Below are 21,891 nucleotides of genomic sequence, written 5' to 3'. Positions count from 1 at the left end.
TTGGAGTTAACAAGAAGCCGAGTGATATGCGGCATTCCAGAAAAGCTATGGAAACAGGAGAAAGTGCTGGAAACTTCACAAAATATAAGTTACTTGTAACATTTTATGAAGCGCATGTTCAGGTTGGTCATTGAACTTCACTCATGACTCCAGCAAAGTAATGGACATTTGGGTTAAAAAATAAATATTAACAAAAAAAAACTAGATGGTATTCAAAGAATACTTAACCCACGCACTCAACTTGGTGCGAGCCAACTTCTGTTATTAAGGGTTTTTTTTCTCTGATCTAATATGGCTGCCAGACCACGTGACAGATTACTTAATACATTTACATTGTCCGATATAATTGTTGCGTAGATCACGCTCAATAATTTTCAAACTGATCGGACTAAGCATTGTACGTACTTGTGAATTATGACCTCATAATTAAGGCATCATTGACGTCATCGTTAACAAAATTTATTCCCCATGCGGAGTTTTTTTTAACAATGAGCCACGTTTCAATTTTTTCCCATTCAGCGGTTTTGGAAATGTAGAGGTGCAACGTTTTTCCAAGATGGCATCTATGACGTCATAATTCTCACGAAAAGATCTATAGGACGAGACGCTCCAATGGTGCAAGATTTCATTTTATAAATGCAGACATGTAAGGCGTACGTACGTACATTACCGGTCAAAAGTTTTAGAACACCTCAATTTTTCCTTTTTTTATTGAAATTTACGCAGTTTAATGTCTCAATGTACTCTGAAATTAAGTATAGAACAAATAAACAATTGGAGATAAATAAATAAAATCATAGAATCATTTTGTTTAACAAAATTTAATTTAAATTTTTGACTCAGCAAAGTAGCCAGCTTTTGCAGATATAACCGCCGAACACACTCGTGGAATTCTTTCTACAATGGAAATCAAATATTGTTTGGGAAGTTCTTCCTAACACTGTTGCAGCAGTTCCCACAAATGTGTTGCACTTGCAGGTTGCTTTGCTTTCATCCTTCTGTCCAGTTCATTCCAAACCAGCTCGATGGGGTTTAAGTCTGGAGACTGTGCAGGCCATTCCATGATTTGAAGCCTACCGTCTTGTTCTTTTCCTCGAATGTAGTTTTTACATAGCCTGGAGGTGTGTTTAGGGTCATTATCTTGCTGTAGGATGAACCCTTGACCAACTAGGCATATACCAGAGGGTATTGCATGGTGCTGCAAAATGATGTGGTAGCCCTTTTGGTTCAGGGTGCCAGTCACTCTGTGCAAGTCGCCGACTCTGGATCCAGCAAAAGAGCCCCAGACCATCACGCTTCCTCCTCCATGTTTGACAGTTGGTGTCGCACACTGAAAAACCATCCTTTCGCCTCTCGACGGCGTACAAAAACCCTGCGTGATGAACCAAAGATTTCAAATTTTGATTCATCGGTCCATAAGACCTTCTTCCAGTCTTCAGTAGTCCACTGGCGGTGCTTCATTACCCAGAAAAGCCTATTTTTCTTATTTTCCCATCTTAGCAATGGCTTTCTTACTGCCACTCGACATGTCAAACCTGCAGCTCGAAGTCTTCTCTTCACAGTTGAAACTGAGACTTGCTTACTTCGACCAGTGTTAAGCTGTGCTTGAAGCTGTTGTCCTGTGAGCCACCTATCACGCAAGCTGTTGACTCTCAGAAACTTGTCTTCTGATTCTGTTGTGGCTTTGGGTCTGCCAGACCTCTTTCTGTCAGAGTTTCCTCCAGTTTCCAATATACTACTTTCTGCAGTGCAATATTGTCCAAATAATTATTCAGAGGGTGTAATAACAGTCTGTTCCAATACTGCTTTTATACAGACAGGGGGTTTGTAATCAAGTAATCAGCAGAGGTTGGGACACCTGTAGGAATTGTTTGCATCAACTTTCAAGGCTTAATTTACTTACATTGCTGCAGAACAGCTATAAGTTGTTAACCCATTACTTGTTCCCTGAAGAAGGCCTTTTTTTACAATATAACTGTGCAATTTACATTATTTTCCCGTTTTTGCAACCTAAACTTTTTCTTTAACCTCGAGCAGTTTACTGCTTACCTTTGTACCATTTCAGGTTATTCACTGGACATTAAACTGCGTAAATTTCAATAAAAACTGGAAAAATTGAGGTGTTCTAAAACTTTTGACTGGTAGTGCAGGGTAACAAATAAAATTCAGCCATTTGTAAGTGCTCTGGAAAGTGAATCGCAGATAGCTTCTGGGGGGATAATAGGTAAGGATGAGGGAAGGAAGAGGACTGTGCCCATACATACTTTTCCATAGTTATTCCTGACCCCAAGCTTTACCACAAACTGGGAAAAGTCATCATTGTATTAAATATTTTAGGCGCCCACATCAGCGTAGAAGAATGTAATTGATGATGCACATGATGGAAGACTCTGTCCAAAGGAAAAGCCCCAGATGTAAAGAAAATAAATTGAGGGAGACCATTGTGATTGTTTAGCCAGTTCAGCTTCAAAATACTGCAATGTTTGTCCAATGTCGCAGATCCTCAAGGCGATAAATAATTCTTCACTTGGAGTAAGGGACGACGAGAATGAAACTGAAATGAGAAAATGGTCCACATGTTGCTCTGGTTGTATTTACTAGGGCGTGCCCATACGTGGGTGCAAAAAAACATGCGTGCAAACAACAACAACAAAAAAAAACTTTGAAACCACGTGGCAGTAACGACCACAGAACCCCCCCCTCTATTTACATGAAATGGTTTGGTCCATTCGCAAAGCCAAAGCGAACGGCTTGCGAGTACGGTAGAACCCCCCCCCCCCTCTATTTACATGAAATGGTTTGGTCCATTCGCAAAGCCAAAGCGAACGGCTTGCGAGTACGGTGACCATACCTTGGGAACCACTTGTCCGATTAATTTCAAACCTTGAAAAGGCACATCCTCGGGTCCCCAGCAATATACCTGGCAAGTTTCAAGTATATCGGACCCATGGTTGTCGAGAAACAGCGGTCACAGACAAACACACACACACACACACACACACACACACACACACACAGAGATTACTGGAATTATAGATAGATAAGGAGAGAATTGGCACATGTGAGGCTGAATGGTGGCCATTTGAGTCACAACTTGGGAGGTATTTCTTTCAGTGCAACACACAAGGAATTTTGGAGCAGGAGGAGGACATTCGGCCCATCATGCCCGCACTGCACCACCCCCATATCCATCACCCATTCACACACAGCTGGGCGGTTAACACCCATTATTTGGGTGAATCGTTCACATTGGGATTCAAGCATATGTGAGCAGCGATGCTCTTTTATAGATACTCTTTAAACCCAGTCGATTCGCCAACTCAAAAATTCAACGGCGGCCATTTTTTAAAACATGGCCGCCAAGATTGCTAAAAAGTGCCATAAACTTTTTACTATTTAATTTAGGATTTTTATGCCTCCACCCCCGAAGGTGGCCAGAGGCATTATGTTTTCGGGTTGTCCGTCCGTCCTTCTATCCGTCTGTATAGGCTAAACCTCGTTTTTCTCATCAACCAGATGTCTGATTAAGACGAAACTTTCAGTGTAGCAGTGACACCCATGCATAATGTTTTTGTCACAATTGTGACGTCATAGGTCACGTGATATGGCAGCCATCTTGGAATAAACGCAAGTAATTATAAAATTATTTCTCAGAAACCGCTGAACGGAAAAATTTGAAACTTGGCACATTGTCAAGTGCTCCCAATAGGGAACAAAAGCATGATAATGATGACATCATAGGTGAAGTGGTATACCAGCCAAAAATGTTATCGAATTCCTTATCCTAAAAATCTGAAATTGAATGCACATGATCTATGACTCTTTTGTATTGAAATATTAAATTAATGACATCATAGGTCACATGGTTTGGCAGCCATATTGGATTAAACCTAAAACCTTATAAAAAAACATCTTCTCCCAAACCACCAAGTCGATTGACTCGAAACTTTACATGTGTCATTGACTCGGCATGGCGATGAAGAGATGATCACAAAAACATCATTGGTCACATGGTGTGGCAGCCATATTGGATTGAAGGAAAACATTAAATAATTATATCTCTGAAACCACTTAAACTATCGATGCGAAATTTTACAAATGTCATCTAGTCCGACAGTCGCATATAGTTTGAAAATAATGACATCATAGGTCATGTGGTTTGGCAGCCATCTTGGATAGAAAAACGAACCTAATCTGATCAACAAAAAACTTCACAAACATGATCCTCTAGCCATACATATGCAGTTTGTACATTTTTCATGTCATATGTCATGTGATATGGCAGACATATTAGCTTGAAAGCCGATATTTCAAAAAATCCCTTCTCTGAAACTGCTTCACCGATCGATGTGAAACCTATCAAGGCTGGTGAAAATGTGATACTTCAAAACAGCTGAAGGGATTTAAATCAAACTTGTTTATTTTTAGGACAGTGAATGAAGGCATCTACCCGTTGTGGGACTATGCGGAGGCATATTGGCGACACAGTCACATTGCTCTAGTTGTATACCAAGTCTTGGCTCGTATAAGAGCTATCACATGGAAGATACAATAAAGGGAGCGGGATACAAGAGGGGGAGAGAGAGGGAAGCATAACAACAGTAGGGAACAGGAACATCTGTGGAAAAGAGAGGGCTGGGGTGGGGTATACGGGATAAACAATATGGAAACTTACAGGGAGTTTTAGGAAAGAACTAGTTAACTCGTTGAAATTTTCAATTTACTTCATTAAAATAAATTGAAAATTTTAACGACTTCTTATAGATAACATGTTGTTCTGTGATTTTGTATTGATACTCCTACATCCTAAATTTAATTTTAAAAAGTTTGTGGCACTTTTTAGCAATTTCGACGGTCATTAAAAAAACAAACTGGATGCCATGTTGAATTTTCCAGTTGGCTCATTGACTACATTTAAGAGTATAAATACAAGAACATCTCTGCCAAGTTACATGCTTGTATCGTAATGTGAACGTTTTTTTGTGTCAGCCGCCTACCGAACAAGCTACCGACAAGTCCTACCAACATCCCCATACTCCTCTACCACCAATGCATCCAAGTACCTATCTAATTCCGATTTAAACCTTTCTACCTTCTCCACTGCCACTACCTTTGCAGGAAGACCATTCCATGCATTATTATTCGGGAGTCCATTCCATTCTGGGAGACAACATTCCACGGGATTCCGGTTTGAGACAGTGTAAAAATATCAACTGCAGTTTTAACTCTTCTGAAAACGACACAAGTCCTACTTGGGGTTATCGGATTTACCATGCGGTTCTCAATACCATGGCAATGAAAATGTTTTACTTTCAGGTGGAAATTAACTCCCCCATTTTATCTATCATAAAAAAAGAAAATTATAAATAATCTCAAACACCAGGAGAGTACAAAATGGATGAAATCAACAGGATGTTGATTGAGGTATGAATTTTGGCATTAATCCTTCATCAGAGCAATCCGACGAAGGGTTAATGTCTGAAACATCAGCTTCCCCCTGTTCTGCATGGTGGTTAGCATACCTCAATCAATGTCCTGGTGATTTCATACATTATTTACCTGTCCACCAACGCAGATTGACACTAGCTTTCACCAGCCACACCGGTTCTTCATTCTACTGGAAAGTCCAATATGTGTAATATTGATTGGGATCTAACCTTCTGCTCCCAAGTTGCACATGCGCTCCCTCGCACGCACGCAAATGGGGTTTGATGGGGGAAAGACGCCCCTGCCTGCCCATTCCCATGTATACACTATACATACACCATCCTTGATCCTTTTTTCATATACTGAACAATTTTCAGTTGAAATTGCCCACTGTGATATTGACCAGACGACCCCCCTGGTGTGGACATTCAGGATTGTGAAAATTTTGCTCCACTTTGCACAAATGCGTGCGTAAATGCACTCATGGATGTACGCTCACACACACAACAATGTCTGCTGATGTGCAGACAGATTTTATAATATCGAATACAAACTCGAGTTGTTGCCACCCTTATCTGCCTGCAACCAGATGCCGCCTGCACAAGTTGTCGCACATCGGGGGTAACCCCACGCAGCTGCCTGTGCATGAAAATGGCCTGTTTGAATGATTGCTCCTGAATAATTCACAGCCTGCTTGAACAAGACTGCATCACTGGAAATTAACGAAGATTTCCTGATGAAATTTTAATCGGTCTCAACGCATCACCCGTTGGTGTGGCAGCCACACTTATTTCCCGAGCTCACGCATTGTGTCAAAACATGAACAATGGTGAACGCCACCAGACTCCACGAAGCCTCTGGCAAGAGGTGGAGGTGTTGCAGGGGTTGTAGAAAGAGATAGAAGCGCTAATGCCAATAACCACTTCAACCCGATGACACAATTGGACTGCATTTTGCTGGAGACTCGTGGGAGTTGACTAGACATAGGCAGGACAATCTAAAGTCCAGTGGGGGCATGCAATTTGATCGATTTTGGAACCTGATGAGAATGTTCAATGTTCAACGTAAGCTGACCGGATGCAATCATTATAAATGGGACTTTATGTTTTTTAGCCATGGAGATGTCTTCCCTCATTTCCTCCATGCATCCACTTTACAGGATCTCCTGCTATTCTAGCAGGACTAAGAGGCAAACGGCGCAGGAAAACAATACTCCTGGTGCTTCCTGCGCTTAGGAATTAGGAGTGATCATTGGCCAAGATTTTCAAGAGCACCTGCTGTCTTTTCAATGGAGCTACCACTGATATCAGAAAGAGCCAAGATTCGTTTGGGGTCCAAAGAGACATTTTTGGAGTTAGTGTTAGGTCCTTGTTGGCCACCACTTTGCTTTTGCTGTGAAATCATTGTGCATTGCAGCTCAGGTGAAAGAACAGGTGTGAAACTTTTTTTTTAGTTTAAATTTGTCTGCAAGTTTGATGTTGTTGGTGTAGTTACAGATGGATTTTAAACTCTCTGTTTCACATATTCATGCAATATTGACTAAGAATATTCCAAAAGGTGTTTACCAAATGCAGTAGTTTATTGACCAGAGTACAAATAAGGAAAGGTGACCAATGGTAAACTCAAACAACATACAGAATCTTACACTTGTACATCTATTGGCCTAAATAACTGTTGCTGCGAAATAGACTCCAATATGTTATCTGTAATGTGAATGAGACAATCTGCCTGATGTCATTTTGAAAGATGGGCATACTTCAGGATACAGCGCCCCCTGCTGGAACTTCAAGATAAGACAGTTTTAGGTTGACTCGCCTTATGTTGGGAATCGAACCAACAGCCAACTAGACCGCACACTTGCTGAGCTATCCTGTGGATCATGTGAACTTTTACATATATCACATGCAGGACAAAGACATAAGGAGACGTGGTTGTACTTCCATGGGAATTGTAAGAACATTGGTAGGGATAAACCCATACCAGATATGGGATTTGTACCTTTGTTCTTCGGAAACATGAGACAAGGGTTCAGCTGGGAACACTAACAGGACAACCCAATGATTGCAATTTAATGTAATTGTGACATGATTTTTACCTTTCTTTATTTAAAAAAAAAACATGTTTAATACTTTCTTTTTTTCTAACAATGTTGCTGTATCACACCTGTCTTTATTAAAATGTTGCTGTATCACACCTGTCTTTATAAAAATGTTGCTGTATCACACCTGTCTTTATAAAAATGTTGCTGTATCACACCTGTCTTTATAAAAATGTTGCTGTATCACACCTGTCTTTATAAAAATGTTGCTGTATCACACCTGTCTTTATAAAAATGTTGCTGTATCACACCTGTCTTTATAAAAATGTTGCTGTATCACACCTGTCTTTATAAAAATGTTGCTGTATCACACCTGTCTTTATTAAAATGTTGCTGTATCACACCTGTCTTTATAAAAATGTTGCTGTATCACACCTGTCTTTATTAAAATGTTGCTGTATCACACCTGTCTTTATTAAAATGTTGCTGTATCATACCTGTCTTTATAAAAATGTTGCTGTATCATACCTGTCTTTATTAAAATGTTGCTGTATCACACCTGTCTTTATAAAAATGTTGCTGTATCACACCTGTCTTTATTAAAATGTTGCTGTATCACACCTGTCTTTATAAAAATGTTGCTGTATCACACCTGTCTTTATAAAAATGTTGCTGTATCACACCTGTCTTTATTAAAATGTTGCTGTATCACACCTGTCTTTATTAAAATGTTGCTGTATCACACCTGTCTTTATAAAAATGTTGCTGTATCACACCTGTCTTTATAAAAATGTTGCTGTATCACACCTGTCTTTATAAAAATGTTGCTGTATCACACCTGTCTTTATAAAAATGTTGCTGTATCATACGTGTCTTTATAAAAATGTTGCTGTATCATACCTGTCTTTATAAAAATGTTGCTGTATCACACCTGTCTTTATAAAAATGTTGCTGCATCACACCTGTCTTTATAAAAATGTTGCTGTATCACACCTGTCTTTATAAAAATGTTGCTGTATCATACGTGTCTTTATAAAAATGTTGCTGTATCATACCTGTCTTTATAAAAATGTTGCTGTATCACACCTGTCTTTATAAAAATGTTGCTGTATCACACCTGTCTTTATTAAAATGTTGCTGTATCACACCTGTCTTTATAAAAATGTTGCTGTATCACACCTGTCTTTATAAAAATGTTGCTGTATCACACCTGTCTTTATAAAAATGTTGCTGTATCACACCTGTCTTTATAAAAATGTTGCTGTATCACACCTGTCTTTATTAAAATGTTGCTGTATCATAACTGTCTTTATAAAAATGTTGCTGTATCACACCTGTCTTTATAAAAATGTTGCTGCATCACACCTGTCTTTATAAAAATGTTGCTGTATCATACCTATCTTTATAAAAATGTTGCTGTATCACACCTGTCTTTATAAAAATGTTGCTCCATCACACCTGTCTTTATAAAAATGTTGCTGTATCACACCTGTCTTTATAAAAATGTTGCTGCATCACACCTGTCTTTATAAAAATGTTGCTGTATCATACCTGTCTTTATAAAAATGTTGCTGTATCACACCTGTCTTTATAAAAATGTTGCTGCATCACACCTGTCTTTATAAAAATGTTGCTGTATCACACCTGTCTTTATAAAAAACGTTGCTGTATCATACCTGTCTTTATTTAAAATGTTGCTGTATCACACCTGTCTTTATAAAAAATGTTGCTGTATCATACCTGTCTTTATAAAAAATGTTGCTGTATCATACCTGTCTTTATAAAAAATGTTGCTGTATCACACCTGTCTTTATTTAAAATGTTGCTGTATCATACATGTCTTTATAAAAATGTTGCTGTATCATACCTGTCTTTATAAAAATGTTGCTGTATCATACCTGTGTATCTCCAATACAAGTAAATTGTCATGTTACTGCCCATAAAGTGAAAATTTATTGTAGTTTTAGGTTGTTGGGAGTAGGTGGAGGAGGTGAAGGATGTGGAGGAGGTGAAGGATGTGGCGGAGGTGGAGCAGGTGGAGAAGATGGGAGGGGTGAAGAAGATGGGAGAGGTGGAGGAGATGAGGGAGGTGGAAGAGGAGGAATAGTGCCGTAAATATCAACATCTGTCATTCATTGAAAGGAGTATTATTTATTAGCTATCACAATATGGATTTTGACAGTAGCCATTTAAATTATACATTATTTCCTTTAAATTCGATTATTTCCGACTACCATAATTTTATTTTTCTTGGCTTAAAGGCCACAATTATTCCCATGTTCTTGTGGTGTTAGCCGGGTGGAGTTTTCGCCCAAGTCTTTCACGAACCTCCTGGCCAGGCCTGACGTTCGACTATCTAGTTAGGGCGGGAATTTGGATTTTGCCCAGGATGCCGGCGATAGCTCGCCTACTTTCGCGATGGACACCGAGGGATCTTTAACGTCCACCAACTAGTTCCGGCATACGGGACACCCAGTTTTCACGTCCATCCGACGGACGGTCCGTACACAAATTGATGAATCGCCTACCTGCCTGTGAAACACCATGATGGCAGTTTATCTTCTACTATCTAAGATGTCTGTGTCTGTGTGTCACCATTTTTCTCAGAGATGGCTAAACGGATCTTCGTCAAACTTTCAGAGGTTCATCATCGAGTGCCCTGGGAGTGTTTTCGGCCAAAACAAAAAAAATAAAAATAAAAGTAATAAAAAATTGAAAACAAAAAGTTCGTTTTGGGGGATTTCGCTCGATATCGCTTGATAGTGCTGCCTCCTACTCCTCCCCCTCCCTCCTCCCCCCTGCCTGCCTCCTCCTCTCCTCCCCCCTGCCTCCTCCTCCTCCCCTCTCCCCTCCCTCCTCTCCTCCCCTTATCCCCCCCTATCCCTCCCTTCCCCCCCCCCCCTCCTCCTCCCCCGCCCGGCAACGCCGGGTGATTCTGCTAGTAGTTTAAAACTGAGATTTAAACCCAAGCAAGTTTATCTTCGAGGAGAGTGTGCACACGTCCCACTCGGCCATTCTGCCAGCCTGTGAAACTACCATAAGCCCAGATAATATAAGGTCACATTGCCCCGATGGTATGGTAGCGCCTTCTTTTTTCTCACAACTAACTTATATTTATTGCCTCCTCCAGCGATGGAGGTTATGTTTTCACCCCTGTCTGTCTGGCTGTCTGTCTGGCTGTCTGTCTGTGTGTTTGTCTGTTTGGCAGCACTGAGCAGGATATCTCAAAAAGGTGTGGACGGATTCGGACGAAACTTGGTGGACCGGTTGGGTGTGTGACAAGGACCAATCGATCCGATTTTGGTGAAGAAACTTCCTATGAAACTTCACTTCCTATCAAGAGACTTGTGAGTAATCTCCACGTAAGATGTCTCAGCCACAGGAATGTTCTGCAATCATTTGGTGGAAACGTAATTCGATATCCGTAAGACTGATGGACACCTTTTCCACCATCATCATAAATCATGTACCGTGACAGTATAATTCTCAATCAGACACGGGTTAATAAAATAATTGTACATAATTCCATGAAAACAAAACATTTATCTCTGATCCACCATCTTTAAAACCAAAATGACCTTTGTGATGTAAAACATAATATTTCACAATTAATGATTTAGCACGTAGATGCAGATGTTTAGCCCTTAGATTCCACAGTTGAAAATGATGATGATGTGTTGATGTGTGCTTGCGTGTGTTAGAATTATGTGCAAATGAAAAAAAACGAGATGTGTGTGTGTTATGTTATTGTTTGTTATGTTCCTCCACCAACGTATTTCACCACCTAGGGTTGCATAATAGCAAAGTATCCATTGTGCGGGCTGGCAGAATAGCCTAAAGGTATACACACTCACCTCTAAGTTGTCTCGCCTTGCTTTGAATCTCGGCCAAACTTTAAACTGTCATCTGGGTGATTCACAGGCAGAGTGATTCATCAATGTATGTGTCGTCCCTCGGATGGACCCGAGGCGGGTGTCCCATGTGTTTCTCGGTAGACAGACATTAAAGGCCCATGGTGTCCTTCGTGAAACGTAGTTGAGCTATCGCTGGCATCATGGCCAAAAAAATCCAAATTGATGCCGTAATCTCACGTTCTCCCTGTCCCAAGAGGACAAGTGCACAAGGGTCGACCCTCACTTCCCCCTCTGCATTCCTGGTATTCCAAAATTTACTTTGGAAAGAAACTTCTACTCCACTGTACACTTGTTCAACAAATATCAATAATTGTCCTCACTTGTTACATAGTTCGTGCTTTAGGTCTTTCAGAAGTTTTTAAATGAGAAATAAATGTTGAACTATCTGTGACATCATTCATCAAAATGACGTTGGCCAGACATGCAGGTTTGCAGGCCTCAATGTTGTTTCTGAATTTAGTCCTCACATCAGTCTGTGAAGTCTCAGAGATTTTGTATAACAAACCAACTGTAATAGATGATGAAACATAATTAGCTTTAGAATCTCCAGTCTTAAGTCATTAGAAATGACTATTGACCCAACAGGCATCTGGAGGTTAACATAAAGCAATCAATGAAGTCCTGAAGCTGAAAGTATTAACGATATGTGATAAACTTCCTGAGCCAAGCACCCATGATCCTTATGTGGGAAAGAGAGGAGGTGATCATGAAAAAACAAAGACCATGCATGCACCCACATAGATTAACAATGAAAACCTAATTATTCCGATGTTAGAAAATCACGATAAACACCGGTTTTACACACAGAGCATGCAACGTCCCAGCACAAACCTTAATCGGATACTCGATATGTGGTCGATATAGAAGGTGCAGAAGCTTTAGAAAAATCCTGAATCTCCTGGCAACAAGATGGCGAAAATATAGGTGAGAATGGGGCAGCATGAACCCCTTCATTGCTACCTATTCAGAGCCTGAGTAGCCATGGGCTAGGTGACTTATGCTTTTCAATGTTTGCATTTATTAATCGTGAAAATAGCGATGATTCCCTGGAGTCTAGACCCAAAACAAACTAGGAGTTCACAGAACACCTTACCCAGCACAGTCTTGAGAAAAAAGGGACACGGGAAGAGTCTTCTAAACTCTTGCTTTGTGTTTCCGAGCACGTCTGTACTGTATTTTCCTACAAGTCGCATTTTGTCTGAATCTCGATATTTCCCAATGCTGAGAGCGAAACAGTACTTTGTGCCGCCATATTTGTCTGAATGAAGAATCTCACAAAGTTACTCTGCCCTCAGGGCACGAGATGGCAGGATTGCTGATTCTCAGTTACTCTGTCCTCAAGGCATGAGACAGCATGAATGTTGATTATCAGAGTTACTGTGCCCTCAGGGCATGAGACAGCATGAATGTTGATTTATCAGTTACTGTGCCCTCAGGGCATGATAAGGCATGAATGCTAATTCTCATAGTTACTCTGCCCTCAGGGCATGAGATGGCAGGAATGCTGATTCTCAGTTACTCTGCCCTCAGGGCATGAGACGGCATGCATGCTGATTCTCATAGTTACTCTGCCCTCAGGGCATGAGACAGCAGGTACTACTTTTTTCCAAGTACGAATGCTACGTGAACATTTTTCCAAGTACTACTGCTAAACAGAAGGTTTTTGAAAGTGCAAAAAAACCGATTTGTGTTCTTGTGTTCAAGTATATAATTCAATTGAAATATAATAAAAGTTTTAAAGGCTGTAGAAATAAAAACAAAATAAACTTTTTCAGAAGTTTACCGCTGTTTATGCACAGTCTATTACACCACCTTATTTAACATGTTAAATTAGTTATTTGTGCCTGTTGCTTGCAGCCTTTATGATGTCCCTAAAACAATAACCTTCCTGTTTCGAAAGATTTTCCATTTTGTTTGACTGCCAGAGAAGCAGACAGTGTTTTTAAAAAATTGCCTCAATCCTATCTGCGCGTGCGCGATCATGGCAAAATTCCGTACATTTTGCCAAATTCAGAGGCTTTTGCCAACTACATTTTTCATTTTGCCAAATATAACGAGATTGAACTACAGGTTTGTGTTCCAATTCATGTACCGATTCATTTTACTATAATTCACCAAATGTCCGTCCATCTGTCTGTCTGTCTGTCTGTTCAAAGGTACCGTAAAAACTGCTGAACCGATCGCAACGATATTTTGGGTGGGTAATCCTGACATCTCCAGGAGTAAAATAGGCTATTTAGTTTTCCCAATTTCAGCTTTGGTCTCCAGCATTCTCAGGTTTGGACTCCCGCATAACATTCACGTTCGCATAATGTTCATTGTGACGATGTTTTCATTGTAACGATGTTGTTTTACCGGGTGCCGCACAAACAGCTGCACCGATTGCTGCACGGCTGCACTGATCGGACTCGGTGACCTCGGGCAAAGACCTTTTATAAGGACACGGGTTGAATCCCTGCTTGAGAGAATTCCAACCCCCTCCCCGCCATCACAGCCATCTCTCTAACTTACAATCCCACGAGATATGCGGAAAGGACGACCCAAAACCAATTATCTTCTTTTTGATTTGTGTATAAACATCATTATAAGTAAATAATGACCTCAGCCAAAGTTCAAATGAAGTGGGTTTAATCTCTACATGAGATAATTCCACATAGCTATGTGGGCGGTGTATACGCTAACAGATCGCTGTCTCCATCGATCTTGCCAAGGCCGTAACGCCGATCGGCTAAAAATCCTTTTAACTGTTGATTTGGAAGTTTTTACAATGAAGGAAACACGTATCGGGAGTACATACGTCATCGGGAGTACTAACTGCAGGCGTCTTCAGTATCAAGCTTAAATGTCTCATGGCGGATCTGAAGAGCGGAATGCTTGGAAAAGTGGTGGGCTACTTCGGCATGAAGGAGGATCAGAAACGTGGACTACCACACTGCCACATCCTGCTGATACTTGCTCCCGCATGACGTTATTTTCCCGAGTGCCGCACAAACGGCTGCACCGATCGAGATTTAATGGATGTTTATATAAATCGTTTAAAGGTCCACAGACACGGAATCTCATTCAAAATGCATTTGATGTCATCCAAATGAGTCTTTTTATGGTGAATTCAAATATGGCATTGATTTTTTGTTATATTCACTCTGAAACATTAAAAATGAAAGAAAACCGAACCACTTGGGAACGCCCCTAAAAATTCTGCCCCATACCTCAAAGCCGATGACGTAATCCATGTGACGTCACCTCCAGAACACAGCTCGCTCGCAAGCATGCTCCACGTGTATTTGCTTGATACAAATCAAACACTTATTTTAACTCCAATTTACATTCTGTTTCCACTTTTAGTGAGAAGTAGGGGTCTGTGAAACCATTCATAAACTTTATTTGGTGCAAATCGGATAATTTTTAGCCGAGTTACCTCAGACCGTGAGTTGTTAATTATTTAATTCACCAATAGTTGAAAATGTGCAGGCTACTCCACGGAGCGACCTTGCGGGCTTGTTTTAACTCCAATTTACATTCTGTTTCCACTTTTAGTGAGAGGTAGGGGTCTGTGCAACCATTCATAAACTTTATTTGGTGCAAATCGGATAATTTTTAGCCGAGTTACCTCAGACCGTGAGTTGTTATTGATATAATTCACACATAGTTGAATATGTGCAGGCTACTCCACGGAGCGACCTTGCGGGCTTATCAACGAGGCGAGGCGTGACACACATGTGTCTCAGCATACCTCAGATCAAGATCAAGCGAATCAAAAGTAGAGTACGTACAAATTACACGGAACGGATCGCGGGCCAAAGCATAGCGAATCGAGATGGCATGGACTTCGTTCTGGAGATGACGTCACCGGTCACGTGACCTGCGGTTCGCTGAACTCCACTGTTTTGAGGGGCGGGGCATAGCAAGTTGTGAAAAACACTACAAATGTTCAAAATATTGGTCTAATTATCCCATTGTTGATTTTAAAAAAGAAACATGGGAGATTTCTTCACTAGGAAGGTCAAGTTAATATATAAATAACCAGAAACTTTTGAATTACATGGCACCTTTAAAAGAAAAAAAGCCTTCGATTTCTGATATTTAGCCTTTTAATTTGGGCCTCCCAATTGAAGCCCCGCCCATAGGGCGGGTACCGTTGCTAGTGTTCAAAATGTAGAAATCAATTGAAGTTAGGTCGTTCCTCAATCATGGACTGGCATCTGCAGACAAACAGACAGACACAGACAAAGAGAACCAATCCCATAACCCCGCTTTTCACTATACTGTATATATATATATAGTATATATACTGTACCTAAAAATGTACTTATTACATGATGAGCAGTATTTTACACTGACCAACAAATTATTTGTGTCCACAACCCCTGAAGGTCCATACTACCTTGTTGTTCCTAAAAAGTAGCACTTTTGGCTTGAATTTTGGAGAGCAAAGTTGGCCTATTAAGATTAACTTTCAAATCCATATGGCCATCCACTTCATTCCTGAAAGGAAAATTAGTAGACCATGACACAACTCTGTCTCTCCATAAAGAACGCAGCTTTATAGAGGAAGAATGCAGCTTCGGAAGCATTTAAAACTGTGCTTGCAATTTCCAACTGCAGAAGTTCCCAAGATCCAATAACACAGCTGGACACACCAAACGACCAAAAGATGCTACATTGTGGAAACGAAGCCATGAGGCAATTTCTTAATGTATGCATTGTCAACCAATGGACCTCCCTACTGTGAAGACTCACCCACCAGATGGCTGCTCTGTGCTGTTGCCAGGCATTGATGCAACGAAGCAAGGCCACGATTCCAATGAAAATCTTGGAATTCACACATTTCAAGGTCTCAATGCCAAATTATTGGCTGTGGGGAGTTCAATGCAAAGACTGAATCATGATGAGCATCTGAAAAAATATTAAATACATTTCATCAGCTGTTTTACAGCCCCAAGAGTTGCAAAGTTTGGCACACATTTGTGGACATCTGTTGGTAAAAACAATTTATTCTTAAACATTTCAACGAATCCATTTAGAGTTCAGCATTAAGCTAGCCCATCGAGAATAGACTCTATGTTCCATGCATCGATAAGCCCCCGGTCCGCCCACTGCATTGGCACAGCCGAGCTATCTCTTGGGCCGGATGTTACCCAGAAGACCGGCCCTCACTCTTCACATCTCCGCGCAGCATGATGAGACAGCGCGGCCCCATGATGAGACAGCGCGGCCCCATGCGCGTCGAACGGCACGTTAGCATTCAATCCACGGCAGGAATAATGCGATTTGCAGCGGAGAGAGCTCGTTATTCAGAACGATTGCTCAGGCTCCAAAGTGAAGCAGGCTGGCTGCAGTGCTGATCACGGCAGAGAAAAATTTGATTTCGGGGAAGAATGCGGCTTATTTGAATGTCATTGAAGAAAATATGAAAGGAGCTTAAGTAACTCCGTAGCATTGGTTGAGCTGAATATTTCATCTGCTGGCGAGCAATATTGCATACCGGGTGGCTTCTTCTGCAATGATGTAAAAGAAGAAAAAACAAGTAAACAAAATTCACTCCATGGAGATCTTGAAATACAGGGCATATTGAAACAGTTCAACTGTGTTTCAAACTATGCCAAGAACAATCCATCTAACCACCTTGAGGACCAGTACCAGATATTCAGACGCAATCCTTTGCTGTCTTTGGAGCATGTTTTGCTACACTCGTTGCAGCAACTGCTATTCTCATGCGCCCTCTTATAGCTCTTTGGAAGCACGAAAATGCAGCAACAGAATGCCATCTCACTGTGCGAGAGTGACTGATGAGGGCATCTGAAAATGGTGGAGGGTTCCAGCAGCAGAAACAACCACTCCGGCTCAGTTCCCATCCTTATTCTAACATCTCCTTATCGCCCTCTCATAAGTCCCTGCGATGTGAGGCAGTGACCATTGCCAGCCTGGCTCCATTTATGCCTGCATTTGCCAGAGACTGTCGTGCCTTGTTCATTTGTGCCTATCTGCAGAACGTGCAAATGTTTGCTCCGCGAAAATTTTTGTAGCGATGCATCTCCAAAAAGGGCTTCGTTCGCAGAGAGTTTCAATTAACTCTGCCATTGAATTTACACCCGAGTACAATGAATGATAACTCATGAGTTAGATAACTCGGTCTGAACGTGATTCTTCTTTAATTACGTGCAGGGTAAAATCCACTGCTTCAATGCAACACGAAGCTCGTTGTCAACAGAATAACTAATTCTTCACTCTGGCAACCTTCAAACTAAATTTCCAGCTTCAGCGAATGGTAAACGTTCGAGTGAATTGGAGACTATTAATATCCCTCCTTTGCTTGGAGAAAAAGATTCCAGTCTTGAAAATTTTCAGTGTTAATTGAGAGAAACACAGGACAAATACACTAATTAGAAGGGGTGTCCACATACTTTTGGCCATGTAGTGTGTGTGTATATATATATATATATATATATATATATATATATATATATATATACACATACTACATGGCCAAAAGTATGCGGACAACCCTTCTAATTAGTGTATTCGGCTGTTTCAGCCACACCCATTGCCAACAGGTATATATAATCAAGCACACAGCCATGCAATCTCCATGGACAAAAATTGGCAGCAGAATGGGCCGTACTGAAGAGATCAGTGACTTTCAATGTGGCACCGTCATGGGATGACCACCTTTCCAACAAGTCAGTTCGTCAAATTTCTGCCCTGCTAGAGCTGGCCTGGTCAACATTAAGTGCTGTTGGTATGCATTAAGTGCTATTGGCGTGAGATCTATTGGCCAATATATGTCTCTTGGTCTGAGGAAGACTGCTGTGAAGCGGGTGAAACGTTGACTGAGACCGGATCAGATCTGTGAAACTGATCTGCACTTGATTATTTGATCAAATTTGCAGAATAGATCTAGTTTTTTACTTTCTGGTTGGAAGCACCTTATTTCTTTAAAAATATGCATATATATATATATATATATATATACAGACTTGGCATTTAATATGGAATGTTTTTTTTGTGGGGGTGAACTTACTTTTTTTTTTTCTTTCTTTTTCTTTTTTGTATACTGAATCGAGGCTCGTGAAAGAGCTGACATTTACTTCACAAACAAATCAACCAGACAAACAAAATATATAAAAAGAGGGAGCGGAAGACAAGAGAAGGGGAAGCACACAAACACTTGAGAGCACACAACATTAAGAGCAGGGAGATGTGTGGGAGGGAGAGGGCATGGGGGGGAGGCGTGGGAGGGGGGGGGGGGGTGGGAGAATTATAAAACACAAGGACACCAAGGACTTCCAGGACAGAAGTTGGTATTTCAAAAAAGTGGAATTGGGATGAAATTAGCAGGGGTAAAAAAGATCAAGGTTTTGGATGGGGGAAGATAAGAGATGGTGGTGAACAGCTGTTTTAAAGACCTGGAGGGTGGAGTGGGATTGAAGAGAGTGAGGGAGTTTGTTCCAGAGGCAGGAGAAAAGAGGAATGAAGGAGTGAAGGTGAGCAGAGAGTCTTGATTTTGGCAGTTTAACCATAAGAGGGTTGCAGGCAGATCTTGTGCGACCTGTAGGAATATTTGCGGGACAGAGCCCAGAGAGAGCTGGGGGGGGGGGGGGGCAAGGCCAGAGGGGAGTCGGTAGAAGACGGAAAGACCACCAACCTGCCTGTGGTGAGTGAGTGAGAGGCCCTTGGAGTTAGCTTCATCGCGGGAGATTCCAATGATTCTGAATGCTTTGGTTTCAACAGTGTGAAGACGAGCTAGGTGTGAGGCAGGAGCACCAGCCCAGAGGGGAGAGCAGTATTCCATTGAGCTGCGGATGAAAGCCTTGTATGTGGTGAGGAGCTCAGGTGTGCCAAGAAAGGACTTCGCACAACGGAGGATGCCCAGTCGGCGACTGGCTTTGGAGGCCAGATTTGAAATGTGGTTTTCCCAGGAAAGATCATGGCAGATAGTGAGACCCAAAAGCTTGAGTGACAGAACTTCTTGGAGAGGATTATTCAGAAAGTGGATGGGAGGGTTGTCCAGTCGGTCTTTTCGGAGAGACATCGTAAGAGTGTGAGATTTGTCAGGATTGAAAGACATGTTCCACTTGTTTGCCCAGTCTGTGATTTTGTCCAGGTCTGCAGACAGTGAGGAGGCTGCAGACTGCCGATCTGAGGGATGAAGAAAGAAGCGACAGAGAGTAGAGTCATCAGCAAAGAGATAGAGAGGATTTTCAAGAGAGTCAGAGAGATCATTGATGAAGACCAGAAAAAGCACAGGGCCCAGAACACTGCCTTGGGGAACTCCAGCCTGAACAGGAAGAGGAGATGAGAGAAACCTATTCAGGGCCACACGTTGACTACGACTAGAGAGGAAGTCCGCCAGCCATGCGTGGAGATTTCCATGGATACCAAAAGAGGAGAGTTTGGTGAGCAAAGCGGGGTGCCAGACCGTATCGAAGGCACGTGATATGTCAAGGGAGACAGCTCTAATTTCCTGTTTGGTATTGAGGACCTCCATCCATTGTTGAGAAAGCAGAAGCAGCATGTCCAGAGTAGAGTGACCAGGTCTGAAACCAAATTGATGATCAGAGATCAAGCCATTGGAGAAGAGGAAATATTTCATATCTGAAGCAATGATGGATTCCATGACTTTGCTGATAATTGGGAGAAGGCTGATTGGTCTGTAGTTGCTGGGATCTGTTTTTGCACCTTTTTTGTGCAAAGCGTTGATGTTGGCAGGTTTCCAAGCAGATGGCAGATGACCTTGAGCAAAAGAGAGGGTGAAGAGAACAGAGAGAGGGAGTGAAAGAGCGGAAGAACAGGATTTTAGGACCCGTGGGCTGATGCCGTCAGGTCCAGTTGCAGAATCAGAGTCGAGGGTTGACAGAAACTTTTCGACCTTGTCAGGAGAAAAGGACACAGAGTGCAGGAGCAGCTGGGTACGACTGGGTACAGTGGGTACAGAGAGGAATGGGTTTGGGACACAAGATTTGGAGGCAAACACAGAGTTGAGGCATTCAGCTTTTTCATGTGCGGAGTCAGCCGTGGCCGTTTGAGGTGAGGTGGGGGATGGAAGGGGAACAAACACCAGAAACAGATTTGACCAGATGCCACCAGGATTTGGAAGAGGGAGACAGATAAGAGAGTTCTGTCCTGAGAACGGAGAGATATTGTTTCCTGGCTCTCCTGAGGGTGGACACACACTTGTTTCGGGCTTTGTGAAAGGAAATGAGATTTCCTTCCATTGGATTTGCTTTCCAGGAGACGAAAGCAAGTTGTTTCTGGGCAATAGCCTCACCACAAGATTCCATGTACCATGGACGGGAGGAAGGGTATGACAACTGAAGACGAGATGGGATAAATCTGTGCATGAGAGAGAGCAATTTACTTTGGAAGAATTCCCAGGATGAGTTGATGTCAGAGGTGGTAGAGATGGGAGACCAGTCCAGATGATTGATCGCTGCTTGAAGACCGTGCCAGTTGGCCTGAGTGAAATGCCAGACTCGGCGACGCTGAGGAGGCTCTCTGAGAATGGTCAGAGAGATGTCCACTTTAACAAGCACATGATCAGATGAGCCGATTGGAGCAGAAGAAGAGCAGCAGACATTTTCAGGGAAGGTAGTCATAACCAAGTCCAGAAGAGAAGATGCTCCATTGACTGAGATCCAGGTCGGGAAATTGACAGATTGTGTCAGTCCCAGTGAGTCACAGAAGTCCTTTGCTGAAGAGCCATGGCTGGTGAGAGAGGTACGCACACCCAGCCAACTGGCATGGTGACAATTGACATCACCACATATGAGGAAGAGAGAGTTGGGATGGGTAGATAGAAGTTGGTCCATATTTATCAGACAGCGAGATGTAGATGGAGTCATCACTGTTTGGTGGACGGTACAACACACATATGAACAAAAGGTGGGAGCGAAGGGGAAGCCGTAGCCAAAGGTATTCCTGGGGGTGAGGTGGAGAGAGGGCAGTGGAGGGTGAGTGAGGAAGAAAGTTTTTTATAAAGATAGCAACCCCCCCTCCAGGACGAGGCTCAGGTCTATCATACCGGAGGAGGGAGTAACCTGGGAGAGATACCAAGGAATCAGAGACATCATGAAGGAGGAAAGTTTCTGTTAAGCAGATCACGTCTGGTTTGTCAGAAGCAACCTGCATGGAGAGATCAATCAAATTTGAGCGAAGGCCCCGGATGTTTGAGGTCCATACTGTTAAAGAAGAGGAAGGGGGAGCATCGGATACAGAGAGGGGGGGGGGGGGAGTGGTAGGGTAAGATGTGGAAGAGGAGGAAGAGGTAGGGAGAGCTGTTGAAGGTGTGTCAGAGATTTCAGAATAGCTTGGAGAAAAGGAAGAATGGGGCGGACAAAAGGTTTGATGGTGATTGGGTGAGGCGCAGTGAGGTGTTATTTGAGGAGGGGGAAGAGTGAGGCAGAAGGTTGAGGAAGATGAAGGTGAAAGTTGGAAGGGGGAAGAAGCAGGGAGGACGCTTTGAGGAGGAGGGGTGAGAGGGGAGTCTAGGAGGGGAGGAGTGAGGGAGAGTCT

The sequence above is a fragment of the Myxine glutinosa genome, chromosome 4 (assembly GCF_964187855.1).
Source record: "Myxine glutinosa chromosome 4, kmMyxGlut1.1, whole genome shotgun sequence".
Taxonomy (NCBI): domain Eukaryota; kingdom Metazoa; phylum Chordata; class Myxini; order Myxiniformes; family Myxinidae; genus Myxine; species Myxine glutinosa.
The sequence above is the reverse complement of the archived record's forward strand: the minus strand, read 5'-3'. Positions refer to the sequence as shown.